Source organism: Crocodylus siamensis, chromosome 1, assembly GCF_052110815.1.
Source record: "Crocodylus siamensis isolate JL-2025a chromosome 1, ASM5211081v1, whole genome shotgun sequence".
Classification (NCBI taxonomy): domain Eukaryota; kingdom Metazoa; phylum Chordata; order Crocodylia; family Crocodylidae; genus Crocodylus; species Crocodylus siamensis.
Genome location: NC_143395.1, coordinates 301941850 through 301947849, shown reverse-complemented (window position 1 = coordinate 301947849; position 6000 = coordinate 301941850).

Sequence of the window (6000 nt, the reverse complement as noted above, 5' to 3'; positions counted from 1 at the left end):
TAGCTTTTGTTGTCAATGCCTATGTAACCCCTGGTTGGCTTAATGTGCATGGTATGTGCATGTTAGGTCAGCGTTCCTCAACTGGCGGGACCCTAGTGGACTATTTTGGATTTATACTGGTGTAACTTGTAATCAGGATCTGCTCCAAAAAATGCCAGTCTTCAATTTAGAGTTTTAATTGGATGAGTGTCGCATAGACCTGAGAAGGGGGTCTGGGGCCAGGCATAGCTAAGGCCACCTGAGCCCCAATTGTGAGGAGCACCAGTGTGGGCACTAGCAAGAAGCCCAGAGGGTGCCTGCGTGAAGCCCCAGGGAGGCCATGAGCGCGAGAATAGAAGGCCCAGAGAGGGCGCACGAGCAAATCCCGGGACGTCATTCTCCCCTTGTACTCGGCCTTGGTGAGGCCACAGCTGGAGTACTGAGTCCAGTTTTGGGCTCCACAATTCAAAAAGGATGTGGAGAAGCTTGAGAGAGTCCAGAGGAGAGCCATGCGCATGATCAGAGGTCAGGAAAACAGATCTTATGATGACAGGCTGAGAGACATGGGACTCTTTAGCCTGGAAAAGCGCAGGCTCAGGGGTGATCTGATGGCCACCTATAAGTTTATCAGGGGTGACCACCAGGATCTGGGGGAAGGTTTGTTCACCAGAGCGCCCCAAGGGATGACGAGGTCGAATGGTCACAAACTCCTGCAAGACCGTTTCAGGCTGGACATAAGGAAGAATTTCTTTACTGTCCGAGCCCCCAAGGTCTGGAACAGTCTGCCAGCGGAGGTGGTTCAAGCACCTACATTGAACACCTTCAATTGGATGCTTATCTTGGATGCTTATCTTGCTGGGATCCTATGACCCCAGCTGACTTCCTGCCCTTTGGGCAGGGGGCTGGACTTGATGATCTCCCGAGGTCCCTTCCAGCCCTAATGTCTATGAAATCTATGAATAGAAGCCTCAAGGAGGGCGCACGAGAGTATTGTGTTAAGCCCCAGGGAGGGCGAGAGTATTGTGTTAAGCCCCAGGAAGGGCGTGCAGGAATAAGAGCCCCAGGAAGGGTGACTCTATCCATATACAGAGAAGAGCCCCAGGGAGGCCGACCGCATAGAGAGTAGTAGATAAGCCCAGTGGGCGTCCGCGAGGGCGTGGGCACCAATAACTGACTCACCAACGTCTGGTACATCTGAGAGGCTTGGGCCGTGGCATAAGGCGTGGTAGGAGCCACGCATAGCCCATAGGGCAGGGTGCACCAAAATCACTCTTCACAGAACAGAGACCAGGATAAATAAGAGCACCGTGTCCAGGGGGACAAGAAGGCAGCCTCCCTTAGAATACATATACTATCAAAGACATGGCAGGTGAGAACGAGAGTGCTTGACAGACAACTTGGCATGGTAGGGGGCACCAGGAGAGATCACGGCCGCTCCTGGGTCCCTGCCCTGTGACAATGAGTAAAATCTCAATGGTCAGTTTCAGGCACCACTATTCACAGTAGGCCTGATTCAAGTCGTGGTCATACCTGTATAAATTGGAATATGGTCTACTGTAGTCACTGGCAAGTCATCCTTCTAAAACTGGACATATGTTTTCTTTGTGGCACAGCCAGAACTCAAAGAGGCTACAGGACCAGACATAACAGAGCTGTCTAAATTCTTTGTCATATCATTTCAATTGGCATATTTACAGATCAGGCACTTGGTATGGCCCTCCACACTCCCAGCATAAAAACAGTGATTCTAAATCTTATTGCAACTCTTTGAAATTGTTGTTAGTTGTCTGCTGTTGTCTTACAGCAAAATGCTTAATGAAAAACTGGTGTTCTGTGTGCATAGGGCTATCAGAGCTCATGGTAGAGGATATCTTTTATTAGACCAACAAGATTTTTGCAAAAAAGTTTCTTTAATTTTTAATACAATGAAAGATAATCACCTCTAATAAAATATACTAATAAAAGACACTGATAAAAGATATCACCTCTACCATAAGCCCCGATTATTTTTTCTTCTAGACCAATACTGCTACAAACTGGATAAATGACATATGGAAGATATGCATTTTATCAAGTTTTTAAAAATGAAATCTTCATAATTTTCCAAGCAGGAAGCAACTGTGACCACCAGAAACCCGAGATACTGTTCCTGCCTTGGTTCAAGGTAATTTGCATGATAACAGAGCCTCACAAGAGAGTGGAGCGACTCATTACTAGCTAAGAACTGCTGGCTCAGAGGAGCTTTCCATCTATTGACTGCTCTGTGAAATCCTATGAAATATGAACTTTCATTTCTACCCAGAAGAACTTTTACAGTCTTTTCTCCAATGCCTGATGAAGGATGTTTATACCTGGAAAGCTTGCAATTAAAGATTTTTTTTGGAAAAATCTTGTTGGTTTAATAAAAGGTGTCATCTCTACCACGAGTTCTGATTGTTTTTTCCTCTAGACCAATATGAATACAACCTGGATACCTGACATAGGACTATAAAGAGATTACTGCGCATTATTTGGCTTTAAGTTTTCATGTAAGCACAGCATATAGGTTTCAAAACATCCCTTGGAGCCTTGAACAATCTTCCTGAATAGGCTGGTCGGTTAGATTTCTGTATTCTTCTTGTATAAAAGGATCTTAACTTCTATAGATGAGAGTACATTTAATTTAATAACACAAGTTTTCTATGGAACGCTGATTAAAAAAAGACTCATCTATGTGGGCAGTAGGAATTTTTCAAATGTATTTCATTTATTTATTTTTGTTGCATTTTTTTAAAATTAGCTATCTCTAACAGGCAGGCAAGGTTCTTTGGGTTGATGTGATATCTTTTAATAGACCAACTGAGTAGTTGGAGCAAAGTTCTTTGCAAGGTTTTGGGCAAAAGCACCCTTCTACAGGCATAGGGAGACGTCGTAGTTGTAATTTAATTTAATTGTGCACTTATGCAAATGCACATACTTACCACTCTCTTCCAAGTCCTGTTTTTACCATTCCTTTGTATTTTTTGTTCATGTTTGATCCTTATTTTACAGCTTGTCTATACTATGGGACACAGAGGGTCATATGGTGTTATAGCTTTGCTGGCAAAGCCCAATGGTGAGATGCAGTGTATGCTGACAGAAAGGATTTTTCCACTGGCATTGTTATGCTTCTTCCCAAATGACATTAAGCCGACAGAAGCCCTTTTTTTCAGAAGCTGTGTCCACACCAATGGTTTTGCCAGCAACACTACATCAGCAAGGGATGTGAGCCAAACTAGCAATAGTAGTAACTTTTAAATTGGGATAGAAGTGCCTTTACATAACTGTACCTGTCTATGGGTCCTCAGACAGGTAAACCTAAATACTCACATTTATTCTGATTTTGGAGGAAGTCACTTAGTGAAAAATCAAAGTCCTTTAGTAAAGAACTTTGAGACCTAGAGATGAAGAGTTCTACATGAGACTTAGGAAATATTATTACTACTTGAATATTTATCTAAGGACTTTCCATTTTTCCTCTTTGTTTTGGGGATTAAGTCCTGCAGGTTTTAGCATTCCTATTGAATTCTGCCTAAATAATGACTGCAGGAGTAGAGTATATTTCTATATCACATGGGTATCTTCTCTTTATGTTAAAATTCCTAACTTAATCTCCCCATGGCCCAATTTATCCCTGGTATAAAACTCTATTGAAGATAGACTTGGCTCTGTATTTTGTTTTGTATCACTGTATCTTTATTTCCTGTTCTTTATCTATGAAACAATAAAAAAAGCATACAAGTGTAGACTATCAAAACAGAAACCCAGGAAAACTAAAACTAAGAGACAATGGTGATCTTATCACTACAGTGCAGCAGCAGGAGTTATGAAAGCTCAGTTCATCAGCCCCACCACTAATCTCCTGCATGTTGTCAGGCATGTGACTTGCTTCTTCAGGGACAGATTTTGTTGTTTTCTGTCATGCTGAATAGGCCCACAGTCCTGTAAAGACATTTATTTGTGCCCAATTTGACACAGGTTCTTCATACATAAAACAGGAGTGTGTTTTCCTGCTCTTTGAGCAGCACTAAATCTGTCCCTCCATCAGTAAATTTTTTTCACATTCCTGTGTAGACCTTCCCGTTCACATTCCCGTGTGTAGACCTTAAAAACAACAGTAAAAATCATAAGACTTGACAATACAGGTTTCCCTCGATTTTATGCGGTAGTTATGTTCCCAGGGCACGGCGCATAAATCGAATTCGCATTAAGTGAACCCATTTTACAATGAAACAGATAGGGATGTGTTCCCACAGCGGTGAGGGAGGGAGGAAGGAAGGCTGGGGCTAGGGAAGGGGCGGGGAGAGTGGCGCAGCGCAGTCCAGTGGCTGCAAGCAGGCAGCATCTGCCACTCCGGGGGCTGCAGGAGGGATGGCACCAGGCTCTTCGCAGTGCTCAGGGTGAGTAGGAGCTCCACTCACTCCACTTCTCCCCACTCACCACAGCCCGTGCTGCAGCAGCAGCCCCGGGAGCAGCCGATGCCAACTGCCTGCAGTCACTGGGCTGCGCTGTGCCCTGAACCGCTTCGCGCGGTGCAGCCCAGTGGCTGCAAGCAGGCAGCGTCCGCCACTCCCAGGGCTGCAGCAGGGGTGGGCCACAGCCTGCAGTGAGACAAGACCAGGCCCTTCCTGGCGCTCGGCAGCAGTGTTGAGAGGGCAGGTTGCAGGGTGGGGGGGCTATGGTGAATTTTGGGATGGCAGAAGCCCCCCTCCCATTGCTGCAACCCACCCTGAGCACCTGGTGCCACTGCCGGCCCCAGCCTGTAGTGGCCACTGGTTCCAGCCTGCTCTCATCCTATTGCAGGTGGCTGCCTGGCCCTGCTGCAGCCCTGGGAACAGTGGATGCCGCCTGCTTGCAGCTGCTGGGCTATGCCGCACCAGGGGTTCAGAGCACGCTGCCCTGGGGGAAGTGGAGCCCCGGGGAGGTTGGGGGACAGCGCAGCCTAGTGGCTACAAGCCACTGGCATTGGCCATTCCCAGAGCAGCTGCAGCAGGGGCTGTGGTGTGTGGGGGCCACAGCCCTTTCTCCTCCCCTTTTCCCTCCCATCACAAACTCACAGACTTACCTGCTTGAGGGAGGGAAGAGTGCATCTCTACCAATTGCATAGCAGCTAATTTACTTCACATATAATGAATTTCAGTTATAAAAAGGGTCATCACATAAGAGCGAATTTGCATAAATCTAACCTGCATAAATCGAGGGAAACCTGCACTGGTAACGTGTCCTCTAGCAGGAACCAAAATCACAACCCAGGCTACTCAGTGCTAAGCAGCCTGCTATGCCCAGTGCCAAGGGGCACAGGCATGAATGCTATGTGCCCCCAGAGGCTGGGGAGGCATGGTGAGCTCCCGTAAGTGGTGGCAGCGCTGTTGGCAGCGGGATCATGGCAGCGGCAAGCGGTGAGCTCCTGCAGGTGGCTGCAGGCAGTGCAGGGGGTGGCAAGTGCCAACCAGCAGTCAGCAACCAATGCAATCGGCAGTGTCAGCAATGGCCAGTGACAACTGGGGACTGCCTGCAGATGCAGGTGGGAGGTGAGGCGGCTAGCAACAACCACCCACAGGCACTGTTGGCAGTGTCAGCGGCACCTTTTTGCAGGGGTGCACCACCACACTCAGGGGATCAAGTGCACCTGCATGCACCCCTTACGCGTCGCCAATGGGCACGGGGGCAGAGCTGTGGCATTGGGTATCCACTGTGGTCTCATGTCCAGGGATGCTGGTTTTCTCTGATAAAAAAAAATCCCCAATTTTTGGTGAGAGAACTATATAAACTAACCAATGAAAAATTATAAACTAATAAAAACGAATAAAACCCTCAAATCCACATTTTCCCACGATTAAAATGGATCACCACATACATATAAGTATATATACATACATATACAGTGGTGTTTCATTTTAATCACGGGAAAATGTGGACTTCGGGTTATTTCTATCTGAAGATTAGGCTGCGGGAGATTTTTTAATCAGAGAAAACCAGGTTCCCTGAGCGCTGTCCACCCCC